The 17,873-nt window shown below is 31.9% G+C and overlaps 1 pseudogene; it reads left to right on the forward strand.

Moving 5' to 3' along the window:
• Positions 1–1,001: 1,001 nt before the first annotated feature.
• Positions 1,002–2,594, forward strand: LOC124922322 (annotated as a pseudogene).
• The last annotated feature ends 15,279 nt before the right edge of the window (positions 2,595–17,873 follow it).

Genomic DNA, 17,873 nt, shown 5'->3' on the forward strand with positions numbered 1-17,873 from the left:
ATTTGGCAAAACAATAACATCAATTTTTTTTAAAATTTAAACTTTTTTGAATAAATTTTGTAAACACATGTGATAATTGTATACCATGAAAAAAAAAGTTTAAAAAGGCAAAAACAAATTAAGAAACAAAAATAGAATTAATTAGTTTGAAGGATTACAAGAAAAACAATAATGTATTTACATAAATTCATAAGTTTGTTAGATCTCATATCAGAAATTGTCATTATATCTGTGAATAGTTTTAATAACATACTTTTAATTGTTAAATGTTTTTCGATTTATTTCGATAATATATATATATATATATATATATATATATATATATATATATATATATATATATATATATATATATATATATATATATATATATATATGGATAGAGATCTATCTTGTAAGCCTGATTTTAACCATCCCAATCATTTCCTCACAATATCGACCGACGATTATATCCAACCTAACTTATTATATTTGATAAAATTCCATAAAAGTAGTTTATATATTTGCGATATTGTGACAATGTAGAAACATATGAGAAGACGTCACCACCTCCTTATTTATGACATACGACAATCACTCACAATAATTTATTGTTATTTTTATATTTTTTATATTGAAAAATTAATCCTAATAAATAAATAAATACAACCAAAATATATTAAGATCAATTAATAAAAAAAATTATAAAAAGTTTTAATATCAAATAATGTTTAATTTATTTTATTCAATCTTTTTTACTAAATGTCAAATCATCATTTTAATTTTATTTTGATAATTATGATTGTTAAATTTTAAGTAATTATTTAATGATAATTATTATAAAAAACAAATTAGACTATTCTAGTAACTCAAATATAAATAAAAAAATCAATAAGAAGATAGGATAATCTAATAATGATTGAATAAAATATTTTCTTAAATATTTAAATAATAAATATATTCATCTATAAATTAATCCTCATTTTATATCCTTGAGACTCACACCATTAATTAAACATGACTACTCCGGCCACCACCATCTTCCTCCTCCTCCTAGTCCTCTTCTCCGCCTCCCTGAGCCTCATGCTGGCGGACATGTCCATCGTCGAATATGATAACAATTACCTCTCAAAATCCAGAACCGACGAAGAAATGATGAATATTTACAAAAAGTGGATGGTAGAGAATGGAAAAGTGTACAACGGAATTGAGGAATTCGAAAAGCGTTTCAACATTTTTAAGGATAATTTGGTCTTCATAGATGATCATAACTCCGAGAACCGGACCTACAAGGTTGGATTGAACGTGTTTTCTGATCTGACCGATGAAGAGTACCGATCATACTACCTCGGCTTGAAATATGATGCCGATCTCCAATCTGTTCAGTCAGAGATTGACAGCCAAAGGTATGCTGCGTCCTCAGATGAAATTCTCCCGGAGTTTGTTGATTGGAGGACAAAAGGCGCCGTCTCACCTATTAGGAACCAGGGAAAATGCGGTAAGATTTTCAATTATTTAGATTTGTCTAGTACCTAATTCGTTACATTAATTCACTTAGTTCAGGCTAAATTTTATTTTTAGAAAAAACAAAATAAAAACAAAAAGTACTTGTAATTTAATAGTTTTAGAACATTTTGAATTCATAGATTTTGATCTTCTTTATGTTGTTTTATAAATATCAGCAAGTTGTTGGGCTTTCTCGGCGATTGCAACTGTGGAAAGTATCAACAAGATAGCGACGGACAGCTGATTGATTTGTCGGAGCAAGAACTTATTGACTGCGACCGAAGTGCCAACATCGGCTGCAAAACCGGGCTCATGGTTGACGCATTCAAATTCATTATTAGAAACGGTGGTATAGACACCGAGAAAGACTATCCTTATATAGAGGCCGATGGCACCTGCAATTTCACTAAGGTTATCGTGAGTTTGACTTTGGGGCTTGTTAATTTTTATAAGTCTACTCATTTTGTTGATTGATTGATTGCAGATGAAATCAAAGGTGGTGAGCATAGACGGTTATGAAAAGTACCACGCAACGAAAATAGTTTAAAGAAAGCTGTCGCGCACCAGCCCATCAGCGTTGGCATTGAGGCCTATGGCAAGGCATTCAAAAACTATGTCTCGGTAAGTAGTCATAATTGAAAAGTTGTGGAAGTGAATATTATAAGTGAATATTTTGTGATTGTTTTGGTTATGGAAGGGTATTTTCACGGGAAACTGCAGAACCATCCTAGATCATGCAGTGGTGGTGGTGGGATATGGAAGTGAGAACGGAGTTGATTATTGGATAGTGAGGATTCATGGGGATCGAATTGGGGTGAAAGAGGATATATGAGGATCAAGCGGAACGATGTTCCTGGCGGTATAGGACCAGGGAAATGTGGCATAGCAATGCTTGCCTCTTATCCCAAAAAAAACGGAAATGCCGGAGTCGGAGACGGTATCGTTAGTACTGCATGAACGTATCATTTCAAATATAAAGTACTGCATTCTAAGTTAAAATAAGGCGGAGGCCATCACTTCTTTTGTTTGTGTGTTTTTATAGTATGTTTTATTAATAATTTTATTAATTGTGTTATTTGGTTTTATAAGGAATTGAATCTATTTAAATATTTCAACAATCACAATTTATTACTTTATGATAAAGAAATCATAAATATTTTAGAAAATGATTTATAAATCTAGTTGTCGTTGATATATAATATGTGCTAACAATTTTGTGTGAGAAAAAAAAAAACCAAAAAATTTGTTATTTTAAGAGATAACTTTTTTATTTGATGTTTTATTCTTTTATTCATTCTTTTTATTTATAAATATGGATTGACATTAAAAAAAATATTTAAGAAAATATTATATTTATCAATAAAAACTCACTGACATACACATTTAAGTGACAATAGTCTAAACTTATGAATAATAAAATTTTAATTATATTATAAATTATTTTTAATAAATTATAAAATGAATTTAAATAATTAAAAGAATATAAAAAAGAGATGGAGATGAGAGAGAAGAAATTTGAGAGGAAAAATATATAATATTTATTTAAGATTAAAGAGAAACGTTGAAACAGTTAAGATTGAAAGGCTAGCATATGTACCCAATTTAAATAATATATATATATATAAGATAAACTTGTAAGAGTAAGTATAACACATATGTGTGAACAAAATTGTTATTTTTATAAGGTATATTTCGATTTCAATCCAATAAATTATTTGATCTCACAGTTGCATTACATTTTGTTCATGATATATATATGATGTAATTGAAATCTCTATAATATGTGAGTAGGGTACGATAGGGTATGCTTGACTCGGATAGGGTAGGTTAAAGAGGAAAATGTGAATCTATGTGTGTGAATATGTGGTAGATTCTACATCATCTAACATAAATAATGAATTTACCGAGTACATATATTATCTTCACTACTGTCTCATCTATCATTTTGTACATTTACCGTTTTGACAAATTTACACAAATTTTAAAAGCTTTAGTAATATGATAAAAAAAAAAACACAAATACAAATTACATAAACATTTAATTATAAAATGGCTCCCCAAAGGTTCCAATTCAAGTCTTACACTTTAAGCTTAACATTTCCAGCAACTATTATATGATTCGCTTTTAAAGCCTACAAGTCTTTTTAACATCAAAATATTTATTGAAGGTAGGCAGTAGATTATTTACAAGTTTACTTTATTCTTTATTGCTTGTAAATTTTATAAAAATACTCAATTTTTATCTCCTCAAATTTTAAATTGTTTATCATTTGATATTAATTATTTTATTATAGAAAAAGAAAATAAAACTCATCATGGCTCAAACTAGAATAAAAAAGTATTATAATAATGAAATATATTAAAACTATATAAATTTTTTTACAAAATAAATTAAATCAATCACTTTCATGCATAATTTACGGAGATAGAAAGATTGAATCAACAATTGAAGGACAAGGGGAAAAGGAAATATCAAGCTTGAACGAGATCATCCTTGGTCTTGAAACAATATTGACTCTAAACCTAAGTCAAGACATAGATAGCTTACGCCATATGGTCATTAATTTGTTGCTCCATTTTGTTTGTTTTTGCATTATAATAGTTACTTGACTACTATTTCCTTTCGTTTTAACTTAAGCTTGACAATGTACTATATCTATTGTTTACATTTGGAGTAAATTTATGATTTTTGCTAGTTTTTTTTCTTCTTCTTCTTGTAAGTGTCAATTATTTTTTGGGGTCCAATTTAATTTTCGTGTTAATATATCATTTGCTAACAATAACTCAGAATCCTTTAAGTAGCTCAAATTTGTTTTCACAGATTACTTCTGTTGTGATATTTCAAAGTCTCATGTTTATATATAATCAAGTTATTTTTTAAAAGTAGTATATCATCTAAATTATTATTGGAAAGAGTTATTTACATAAATGATGTTTGGAAACAAATTAGAATAGACATGGTTAGAAAATAAATAAAAAAATATTCATGAATAGAATTATTGTGTAAGAGTGTTTGTAATGATATTGAAATTATATGAAAGGTTAAAAAGTTTGAACTTAGGGGAGGGGAGCGGGTTAAAATGATTAGAAGATCATAATTTAAATTGTGATAAATTAAATTATATTGCGTAAGCGTCCCCTAATTCACCTTCTTTTAATATTTTCTTTTCCTTTATTCTTTATTTCCTTAGAATTAAATGGTTCTTTCAATTCAATTGATGAGTACGTCAATTTTCTTTCTCTGATGGGACGATGAAATGACCCTACCTTAATTTAGAGACCGTTAACATTACAAAAGAATCAACATGTCAGTTATTTTAATTTGGTTATTTCTAATTTTTTTGGAAAAACGACTTAGCGTCATTTCATTAAAAATTCCTCAAAACGGGAAAAAAATATGAGTTTAAGAGATAATTCTTGACAGACTTAAAAAGATTTTGAAGTCGTAACATTCTGAATAAAAAGTAAAAACCTAAAAACGTAAATGAATTATCTGATTACAATGCTTTCAATTCTAGTGAGTTTAAAAAACGGTAAATTCCAGTTCTTACAGATATTCCAGTTCTGCTCCGTGCTTGGATTATTCTCCCCGTTCCCGCGAGGGCGCTGCAATCCGATACAATATTTTTCCATAATTCTACAACGCTCCTACGGGTTCTGCCATATACCCTTGCATTCCGTTCTTGATAAATGTTATACACCACTACTCCAAAGCCGCACTTGAACACGCTCATTGCAAATCTATATTTCATTTGGCTTTGAGTAGTGTCGTGTCTTTGATTTCATTCCATTCGTTCGAGAAACTGATCAGCTCCAGACTTTTGCAGAATCTGTCCCAAAGCTCCAAACAATACAACAGCTCTCGAATAGGTGATCAATGGTTTCTTCATTTCCTCTACATAAAAGACAACTCGCGTCTGGGATGCTCATATACTTGCTGATACGATCACGAGTGTTGAGTCTTTGCCAGAAGGCGAGCCATAGGATGAACTGGTGTCTAGGGATAATCCTCGTTGACCATCCAAGAGGAGTCCATTCTACTTTCTGCACTTTTTCCCGAATTACCTCCCATATTTTCTTCTTTACCAGCATCTCATTGTCCTCAACTTTTCATTCATGAATATCAGGTCTGTCGTGTAGTTGTGTGTTACTTATATGATCAAGTATCTTCTGTCCTTCTGGATTTGTTCTCAGTAGTGAGTCCCAATTCCCGTCTTTAATGTCTCTGATTTTCGCTTCTGCACAGTCCCTTCTAATACGGGTATTTGAAACTCCTCCTTGTGGATGATAGGCTGGTTTTCGAACCAGGGTCGTGCCAGAATAAAGTGCCTTTCCCATCCCCTAGCCGGATGTCATAAAGATCTGCAATATCGCTTCTTAGTTTAGAATATTTTCAGAGACCAGCTCATACCTTCATGAATTTTGTAGGTCCGATGCTGGTTTCGTTTTTCATAAACCTCGTATGCACCCATTTGATCCATAGTGACTCCTGATTGCGCTCCAAAGCCCACAGATGCTTGGAGTTGAGAGCCTTGTTCCACTTGATACAGTTCTTCAAGCCGATGCCTCCCTCATCTTCGATTTGTAGAGAGCGGTCCATTTTACTTTCTTTCCTCCTCTTCCACTACTACCCTAGATAATGTTTCCTCATCAGCGCGTCGATCTTCTTCATTACCTTCTTCGAAATGACCATTTGTTGCGCCCAATAACAACTATGTCCATGACCACAGTTTTGATAAGTTTAATCTTCCATGTATAAGAAAGTTTTTTCGCTGCCCAGCCAGATATCGTATTTTTTACCTTTTCAATCAGCGGCTTGCATTCTGAGATCTCGTTCTGCTTCGCGGTTAAACAGAATTCCTAAGTACCTTACGGAAAACTGCCTTCCTTGATGACCATGATGTTGAAGATGTCTTGCTTTGTTTCGTCTTTCACGCCTCCATAAAATGCCACACTTTTTTCTTTCATTAATTGTTAAACCTATAACCTTAGAAAAGAACATTAGTGCAGCCCTAATAGTTTTAATGGGTGTGATTGTAACAAACATACCAAAATATATTATATATATATATATATTTATAATAATAATAATAATAATAAGAAATGGGTATTTCCTATTAACTACTAAATGTGTTTAGGGTATGTGTGACACATGACTCTCTTTTTGGCCATATAAACATTTTTTCGCGAGTGAAGAAAGGGTAAGAGAAAGAAAAAGAAAAGAAATAATAGGCGGTTTGGGTTAGGGAAAAGATTGACACTAATTAGGTATGAATATATCATTCTTTTATTAGTCGTAAATCAACTATATTATTTGATGTTATACACGGTGTATTTTGAGATAATAAAGCTAGATAGAAAACTGTTAGAAATTTATGGAATAAAATACATGAAATAGTTATGAGACAATGACGATTAAATAGTTATGAGACAATTAAGTATTGGTAAAATTATGTTTAATGAAGATGTATGATTTAGGAAGGGTATTGTGATGAAGAAAATGATAGATATGGTTAGAAGATAGGAAATGTTCATGAATAAATTATTGATGATATTATGAATTGTTAGAGTGTTTGTAATTATTGTATATGTGCTTGTGATGAGATGATAAGGAAACTATTTTAATGTTTAGGCTAATTTTATAGCCCATTAAGCTAACTTTTAAACCTTAAAGGTGCTGCGCTTTTATGCTAACTAACTATTGAATTTTAAGGGCGTTACACTATTAATCTAACTTTTGAATCATAAGGGCTTTGTGTCATTATTTTAACTTGTAAAGGGTGTTGCGCCATTATACTAACTTATGAGTCACTAAGGGCTTTGTGTTACAACGCTAACAAGTGAATAAATATGTGTTTTGTATTGGTTAAATTGACTTTTAAGCGGTAAAGATAAACTTTTGGAGTCGTTACGCTAACTTCGTAGCATTAATATCTAGTCCTATTTTTTAAATATTTGTGTTAATGCTTATGGTATTGTTAAAAAGTGAAGATAATGAAGTTATTATTTGGAACTTTTAAGCATTAAAAAAATGCTAATGCCTTAAATAATAAGTTTAGTTTTCTTAATCGTATTATATACTATTTAGTTTAACTATTAAAAACATTTTATTTACTGAAAAAAATTCTTGTAAGACAAAATCAAGAGTAATCTTGAAAGATAAGGAGACCTAAAGCATATTATTATAAGTACTTATAGGTATTATAGATTGAAAACATTCTCCACACTGTATTTGATATTTTTCTCCAAAAATGTGTCAAGACTAAATAATATGATGTTTGTAAGCAAATGTGTCATTAGCATATTTTTGATAACAATGACTCAATTACTACTTTTTGGCTCGAACCTTAAGTCTCTTTTACCGAATGAGATTCCACCTGTCACAATTTTAACTATTTAAAACTTTCATACAAATAAATGAACGCATGTCTTCTTATTTTAACATATTATTTTCTTTTTCTAATTAATTTATCACATTTGTAGAAACAAATATTTTTTTTCAATTATTCCCACATATACATATTTGTGGAGGCATTCAAATTGTATATGTAGTTTTGAACACGCATATCTCCAAAAGTATTCAATTTAAAACATAAATATGTCTATAAATGGATAGATTGTACATAAAGTTATGTCATTAAAGTTTTTTTTAAAAATTTAAATGCAAATCAATACCTATTCAATTTTTCTTAAATATTTCCTAATATTACACATTTTTTAGTTAATGAAACAAACTTGACAAATTATAATGCATAAATCTTGAAATCACTACATCTTTAAATATCATTTCACTTAAAAATATGACGGATGTTTTTGTCCATTTGGGAAACTTCAAACGGCTAATTTTTTTTTTGATAGTTTGAAACAATTCAAAGTTCAAAGTTCGAGCCTTCATTTAATAGAAATGATCCAAGTTCAAGCCTCAAATAACTGATAACAATGTTAAATATCTCCATTACAAATATTTAAGAATATAACATATAATAACAACATATTATAACATAGGAGACTACATATTGAAGATGAATTCTGGATTCGGGGCGTGACCGTTAATCCATCTTTATTTTATTTTTTAAAATTAAATGCAAATTCAACTTAGATAAAACTTTAAAGTGCTTATCATCATCATTTATTATTATTTTTCATTTATTTTCTAAATACACCAATTCATTATATATAATATATATATATTATAGTAATTCTTAAACAATGTTTCTTCTGTCTGTCTGTTCGTGAGTATAATATATATTAAATTAATACTTGGGCACTTATGGGTTGCCCCATCCTTAAAGTTGAAAGAAGTTCATTAAAAAAAAAATATGATTAAAAATGATATATTATAAGTTTTAAAAATTACAACATATACCTTATAACGGTAAAGTACTGAAAAATTCATTTTCAAACTCATTTTGGTGTAAATGTCACATCAAAAATACTTATTTTAAACCGAAAACTTATTCTCAAACCCAAAAGAATATTCTATAATCTTGTTCTTTAACATCGACTTTTATAACTTTTTAATATTACCCCATATATTTTACAAACTTATAATTACACAACAATATTTTATATGATCCAGTTATTTTAAATTTAATTGTAAATTAATTATAAAAATTCATAAAAAACCAAAAATTACAATACGCAAATACAAAAAATACATATGAGATTGAAATAAAAATTATCGTACAAATAAAAAGAGATATTTTTTCAAATGTTAGAATGTTGTATTCCTCCCACAAATAATTAATCAATGCATTCGAAGTGCAATGTGATCATCTTTATTCTAATTTTGTTTTATATTGCGATAGAATTCTTCATATCATTATTTTCATCTACTACCGATGTCACCCTCGGTGGTAGTGTTCCAACTTCAATCTAATTGGTACACTTAGATCATGTTCCTTCTCCACAATCATGTTATGCAAAATTATGCACGCAGTTAGTTATAATTATATATATATATATATATATAGTAAAGTAATTTTTTTTAACATTATTATAAATCTGGAACATTATTAAAATTTATGTTATATAAAAATATTATATAAATTATTTTAAATTAAATTATATAAATAAATTAAATTAATATTATATAAATAAGTTAATATAAAATATAGGATAAAAATAAAAATATAAACAAATTAAAATATAATAAATAAAACTATAAACAAATTAAAATATAAATAACTTATATAAATTAATTATATAATAAGTTTAATATATAAAATTAATTAAATAAAAGTTTAGGGCCTGAAATGTAAATAAAAAAAAAAATTATACATTTGGGTACAGTAAGAACGCATATATGCGTGCTTTCGAGGGAGAGAAAATGAGAAATCTCATTTTGGGTATACATATGCAGCTTCAACTGTAAAATCCCATTTTGGGTAGGAATATGCAACTCGGTTGGAGATGGTCTAAGTTTATAACTATATGCTTCAAAGTCAATAAAATATATATAGATGAAATTTCAACATTTTAAATTTTCTTCATTAATTCTTATAAGGAAAACGGTTAATACAATTTTATTAAAAATCTCAAAAGTGGGAGGGTCAAGAAAGCTAGACAAACCCTAACTATGATTAAAGGATGACAAACAATCGATCCTAAAATATCTGATTAGAAACATTCCCACAACCATACATTATAAACTAAAAAATTACAATCAATAGTCGCTCTTAAAAGTTTGTTTTTTTATAATATTATAGAATGATATTTTTTAATGTGAATTTAGAGGGGGTTATTTAATTAAGAAGTCATATAAAATATATATTTATACATAAAATTATAAATATAAATCAACAATATTATGTGGTTAAAAGTGTACATCAAAGTTTGAATCCCACTAGACGCAATTTTAAAATTATTATAAAAAATATTATTAAGAACAATAGTACTTAAATATTGAATAACAATGTTAGTTTGCAAAAAAGTGAGGGTAAAAATGATGAGGGGTTGGTTTGTTGAGGATAAGAGGAAGTTGTTAAAATATGATTGTGATTGGTTTGTTGAGAAATAAGAGGTCGGTAACATTGGGATAGGTGGTTGGTGTGTTGAGGGATACGTGAATGATAACAAATGAGATATTAATGGTTAAAAAATATGAATAACAATATTTGATTGATCAAAACTGTATGAGATCCGAGGTTAAAATGTCGATTGAGATTGTGGTTGGTATGCGAGGGATAGAGAGACGTGTGATAGTGTGATAGTGTGATAGTGTGATTGTGATTGAGATGTGGTTTGTAGAGAGGATAAGAGGTCGGTAACAAAATAATGATGTCATGAGATTAGAGGTCGATGAGATTGGTGGTTGCCTTGTTGAGGGATAAGAGGCGTGTGAAATGTGTGATTAGGTGTGAAAGTGTGATTGAGAAGTCAAATGAGATTGTTAGTTAGTTTACCAAGGGATAAGAGGATGATAATATTGTGATAGGTGGATGGTTTATCGAAGGATAAGAGTGGCGTATGAAATTATGATGTCACGAGATGGAGGTTCATTGGGATTAATGGTTGGTTGAAGAGAGATAAGAAACGTGTGCAAGTAATGAGGTCACGAAATGAGAGTTCAAGTGAAATTAGTGATTGGTTTGTCGAAGGATAAAGACCAGATAATAAAGGATCATGACATTACGAGATTAGAGGTCAATTGTGATTGGTGATTGGGTTGTCGAGGGATTAGAGGCATGTGAAAGTGTGAGGTCATACGAGATGAGAGGTTAATTATGATTTTGATGGTTGGTTTTCAAGGAATAGGAGGCCGGTAAGATTGAGAGGTGCAATTGGTTGTTGAGGGATAAGAGTCCGGAACAAAGAATCATAAGGTCAATATATAGAGGTCGATTGTGATTGGGGTTTAAAATATATGTGAATGAGATGTTGATTGACCAAAGTGTGTGAGGTTATGAGATTAAAGATCGGTTGAGGATTGGTGGTTGGTTTTCCGAACGATAAGAGGCGTCTAAAAGTTTGAGGTTACGAGATGGAGAGGTCAATTGAAATTTTGGTGGTTGTTTTGGTGAGAATAAGAGATGTGTGAAGTGTGTGAGGTCACAATATTAATAATAACAGTTGTTCATGGGGGAAAAACATATTGGTGGTTAAATGTGTGAATGAGATGGTTGGTTGACCGAAGTGTGAAAGATATGTCATTAGATGAATGGTCGATTGGATTGATGGTTAGTTTGCCGAAATAAGGGTAAAGAGATCGCGATAATGATATGAGATGGTTTGAGGTACAAAATACTCAAATTGAAGTCGCCAGATTAGTAATAAGAGGTTCATTGGAGAACAAACAATATTAGTGGTTAAATATATGAATGAGATAATTGGTAAACGAAGAAATGTGGGTAAGAGGTTGGTGATATGATGGGAGACAAAGTATAAAAAATAAGAGGTTAAGTACATATGTAAACAATAACTAGACTTCGGTGGTTAACAACCACCTACTAATTTAAAATATTAAATCTAGCATAGTATGAGTTCTTTGTTAGTAAACGAAGAATTGGATTCTATCTTTTCCTATGTCCAAAAGTAGAGCACCATTATTTGATCAGGCTAAAGAAAGACTGAATGCAAAAAAGCTTATGAAAAAGGATGTGTAGTTCAGAAGGGCTTTTTTCCGGTATACCGCGGAGCGAGCAAGGAGCGAAAGAACCATTTTTTACATATAAATCAAGGGTCCTTTTCGTTTTCTTTTAAGTCTGTGGTCATGGTAATCTTGTTTTTCTTGTGCTATAGGATTGGAATTTTCGATTTGAATCTTGACTATATAATTATAATCATCCTACTATTTCTTTATTTTGTCTTCAACTATAATCTTCTTCTTTAGTTCATGTTGTTCAAACAAGTGGGCAGCATTGGCCCTCGAGTGTTTTGTTTTCTTCGGTCTCTCGGGTTGGGAGACCGCTCTTATGATTGGGCCTTACGGCCCGGAAGCACCAGATCGGGGGCAGCGACAGGCTTATAGCGCGGAAGCTCATTCCGAACCGTGCCTCGGCTGAGTCATCGTCGGCCCCTTCCGGGGGATCAAGCTCCGACCTTTCGCTCCTCTCCCTGTGGTTGCAGCGCTTTGACTTTGTCCCCCGGTATTGGATTCACCACAGGTTGGGTTTTGAGAGTCGTGTGGATGGGTGACTATCCAGCGCGGTTCGGAGAGAACTTTTAGTCTGTGCTGGTGAATGGAAGCCTCTCTATCAAGAAAGAAAGAATTGCGGCTCTTCCCACGGCTCCGTCACCATGACTCTATTTATATTATGGTAAATCAGTGTATTAAGATGTCAATATGAGATCTTATTTCGGTTTGATACATCCCCTACGAGACTCGCCTTTAGCTTTCGTTCTTGGTAGGTATATTATTATACATTTTTTCCTAAAAGAACTTCCTTCATTTCTTCTTCTCCACCGTCGACCACGACGTGGTCGACTAAAACGAGGCGCAAATCCAGAACCGGAAAGGAGAAAGGCTGGTGGTGGGCATTTGGGGAAGTAGGCCGATCGGGTGTCTTAATTCAAACGACGGTACAGAAGAAAAACAAAACTAAGTGAGAGACCGGGTGGTAGGGAAAAGAGTCGAATCAATCAGGCTCGACGACCGGGAGATGCAAACAAAAGAAGGATTGGCCCGAAAAATAAACAAGGCTATGGATACCATGACCGATCACCATCGATAATGAAGAATCTTTCTAAATTACTTCGCCAGTTACTTTCCCCGGTTCCGTTGCTACCAGCGGGCATTACACAATCGATCAAATCATATCGGATTCAGATAGATATCCCTTCAACACAACATAGGTCATCGAAAGGATCTCGGAGACCCTACCAAAGCACTGAAAGCCAGGATCTTTCAGAAAATGGATTCCTATTCGAAGAGTGCATAACCGCATGGATAAGCTCACACTAACCGTCAATTTAGATCCGATTCGAGGATTTTCCTTGGGAGGTATCGGGAAGGAATTGGAATGTAATAATATCGATTTATACAGAAGAAAGGGTTCTCTATTGATTCAAACGCTTGTACCTACGAGATAGAGAAAGAGGAAAAAAATCCGAAGATTTCACATAGTAACTTTTGATCGAAAAATAAATATGATTTATTTCGTACCTTTCCCTCAATGAGAAAATGAGTCAGATTCTACATGATCAAACCTAAGGCACTTAAGGAATAATGGAAAATAAAAAAAATAAAAGAGAGGGAAGAATAAGTAAAGTAAATAAACATAAAGTTGAAGTACAAGAGCCCAGATTCCAATAGATGAAAACATGACTAAATTGGTCATAGTTACTCTTAGGAACGGAGTGGAAGAAGGAAAAGGTTCTCTAACGAGGAAAATGTTCCAATGACTTCAAAATAATTGAACGGGGAGCCGTTATGAGATGAAAAATCTCATGTACGGTTCTGAAACGGATGGAATGCAACTAGATTCACTTCCTACCTTTCTTTCTGGACAACATAGTTGGTGGCTATATGACTTGATTGAGGTTGGCCTCTGCTAAGGCTATTGAACCAAAGCCCCAAGATAGAAGGGGAGATGGATTGCACACTAGATTTGCCTAATTCATTATAACACGATATACGTTTTAGATGCCCTTGTGAACATTCTTTCTTAATGTATTAAAGAGGGCTTCTCTAACCGGTGAAAAGTTGTGGGTGTTCACTAATGGCCATTCCTGGCTCGGCTCCGATAACGCAATTCCGAGAGGAATCGGTAGTTGGGCACTAGATCCATTTGGACCTGGAGAATTTGTGACGCTGGTTCTGGTTTGAAAAATGGTGGTAATGCTGTGTCTAGTCTAAAACATGTGTATGTACTGTGTTCCAGTTTCAAGTAGGAAATGGCTCTTCTTTCTTTCCCCGAAAGGGTCGCTGGAATTTCAATAACAAGGTGATCTTTGTTGTTCTCCGATCCTGCTCTCTTTTCATTTGTAAGTACCATTTTTATGTTGTCTGTGGTTCTGAATGAATTTCTTTCCCCATTGGTTAGAAACTTGTTGATCCAACAAAGATAGAACGCTGGGCTGTGGTGTGGTTAACTTTTCTGCTCGCTGTGACATATGAGGCCTGGTTAGAGATCTGATCAAATGCGGTGACATGCAGGGAATAGTATGTTGTTATTATTTGTGCTCACCATCTTCCTTGCGCTATGATCTGAAGTAGAATACTAATTTCTGTAGCCAAATTGATCAACCTTTTGGGGGATTTCGAAGAATGGAAATGAAATTCAAGAGAGGTGGTCAAGGTTGGAAGGAAGAAGAAGGCTTTTCAGCCAAGATCTGCTTTTTTTAGCGGATGAGGGAAAGCAACTGTCCTTACTAAACTATGCGCTCACCCCTCTGACCAAACCGAAGAAAGTTAGGAGCGTAGCCCCAGCCGTATCATATCCCCTGGCGCAATAAAGCACACTTTGGCGGTACACTTCTCCCCAATATGAGATAGGTTGCAGCTATAGTCAGAACGCCCTCAATCAAACTAGAAATATCATAAGAGAAGAAAGATCCTCCTTCTTCTTTATTAAGCCATAAGGAGAAGGCGGGGACGTGCAAACAAGAGGGAGATCATCATAGAAGAAGCTATCTCATAACTCCGTAGACCACCTCCTCCAGTTGATCCTACTACTAATCAGATTCTCAAGAGCGACTTAGGATTTTCATATCAGGAAACTAATTAGTATTAGAAGGGAGAGGTTCAAGATGTACCTCTGACTCCTCTGGTCATAGGATTCTTCCTTCTTTAAGCTTTTAGAAGAAAAGGAAGGGATAAGGCTGATTCCATTAAGGCAATGAAATTAACGAAGAATAGTAGTTTGGCAGCTAGAGAATCAGCAATTACTCTTCTTATTGTTCTCGAATCCCCTCTTCGCATTCTTCTTATACGAAGTAGTTAATCTAATCAATAGCAAGAGTGCTGACTGATGACTGTCAGGAAAAGGGCAGAGGGCTTTTTTCGTAGTAATAGTGGGCGGGTCTTATAAGATCTATGTCGGCCGTCGGAATTAAATTCAGGTTGAAGGACCATTTGATACATTAAGAGGCATAGCGGCGCCTTCCGCCTGACGCCATTCCCAAAACCTAGCAACAGAAGGCCGGCCGACGTGCCTAAATGAAGACCAGACCAGACTCTTCTTTGTTTGAGCACGCACGCAGACCGGGAAAATCTCACTTGTCTAGTTCAGGACAAGTACATAGAGATCTTCGTGAGACCATAGAGGTGAGTCTCAATTGATATTTTCTAGGATTCTTTATCACGCCACACATGGAAAGATTTCCATTGATAGATAAGAAAGAGGGCTCCCCCCCTTGAACAGACTCAACTAGCTCAATTACATCAACCCTGCCTCTACTCTAGAGGTGTACTTTGTACTTCCCGGAGGTCATATAGATTAGAACCCAAGCTATAAGAACGAAAGGGTTGGTGTGGTCACATCTACAACTACTGGTCTTTTATTAAGTTAAGTGTGAAAGCCGAAACTGAATAGGAATTCTTCCCTTACTAAGACAAGGCAAGAAGCCGTTGAGATCAATCAGTGTCGAATATACGCTAGGGACTTTCCACCTACCTTCCTTTCTGTATTTATGTGTAGTTACAGATAAGCAATAAGCCAGGAAAGTTGAAAGCATAAATGTTTCTAGGCAATCCATACGTGAATTCAATTCACAAAGTTCTATAGGAAATCACATTATAACGAGGGTAACTGTGTGATCGTCTTCCTTTCTATTAGGAGCTATAAGCATATTACGCTGGTCTTAGCTAGGATCTATAGAGAAGCTCTCTTTGTCTCACTCCCTTAAGTGGAAGAATTCCTATTGATGGTGTAGGACTATCCTTTACTTTATGGGAAAGGACTCCTAATCAGCTATTCTCTATTACACTCCTTTATTATAGGGAGACCTTTTAAGGAGACCTTTATTATATTTATATTGATCAACTAGTCAATAGCAAAATATGTTTAAGGGCGTCAAAGAGTTGAATAAATATAGAAAATACTATTACATATAATGATTTCAATTATATTAGGAATTGAATTATGATAGAAAAAGACTAGACAATATTATGGATATAATAATTAATATATTATATATAATATTTAAATAGATAAAAAAAGGTTAATATATTATATGTAATTAAATTATATTATATATATTATTAAAGAGATAAAAAAAAAAGTTAATATATTATGTATAATAAAAGATAAAAAAATATTAGTACATATTTTATATACAATGAAGAGATAAAAAAAAAAGGTTAGTATATATATTATATGTAATATGTTTGAGAGAAAAAAAAAGAATTTACAAGATTAATAATATATTATATTATATAAAAAAATTAATAAATTATTTCTATAAATAAGTTAATAGATTCTTGTTATATTTCCACCAAAATAAGTTAAATATATATAATAATATTTAATAGAAAACATTGTCAATTGTTTTACGGTATCTACCTCCTAAAGTAAAAGTTAAATTTTAGTTATTTGTTTTAATATGTATTTTTTTATATTAGTTATTTGTAAGTTTAACATATCATATTACTTAATGCAGTAGTTATACGTGTTTTGCTTGAAAAACATGATTTAAAAAGATTAATATATTGAATATACAAACATTTATATAATTTTTACTTTAATTTTGGAATTTTATGTTTTAGAATATTGATAGTAATAGTGATTTGATGTTTTTGGACTATTATTGTAAACACTAAAAATCAACACTCCAATTTATAATATTAAAATAATTATTTTGAATCATTTTTAAATAAATAAGATCAAAATAATTAACCCCATTGCCAAAAACTCATTTAAAATAATTAATTATTGTGCTAATTAATCAAATTAATTAAGGATTAATGCAAAAAAAATTAATATTATTTGTGATAAATTTTGTACCCATTTTATCTTAAAATAATTTTAGAAAAAACTAAGGGACAAAAATAAATAATTTAGAATGAATTGTTGTATCTATTTAATCTAAAACAATTATTTATTTAACCCTAAAATATATATAACAAAAAATAAATTTGGTAAACTATTTGCCATATTTATTTTAATAATTTGTGTATTTAAAAAAAATAAAATTAAAGACAAAAGGGTGAAAGAAAAATCAATTTTAAACAAACCCTTAATGTATTAAATTAAAATTAAAATTTGTAATCGGGTGTAGCCAAAAATAGAATAAAACATTAAAGCAGGAGCCGCATCCATTGGATGGACACTAGACTCTCATCCAACACATTAGAGCGCTCCGCGTAGCCGGTTGTAGCCAAGGAGAAGCGCACGTACGAGGTACTGGATTGGCTAATGCTCGTTATCCAAATCACTAACGGAACACCCAAACGCAACGAAGCCTGGACGGAACGCCAACATAATGCTCCATTGCGCTAAAACAATTTC

The sequence above is a fragment of the Impatiens glandulifera genome, chromosome 1, assembly GCF_907164915.1.
Source record: "Impatiens glandulifera chromosome 1, dImpGla2.1, whole genome shotgun sequence".
In the NCBI taxonomy this organism is placed as follows: Eukaryota; Viridiplantae; Streptophyta; class Magnoliopsida; order Ericales; family Balsaminaceae; genus Impatiens; species Impatiens glandulifera.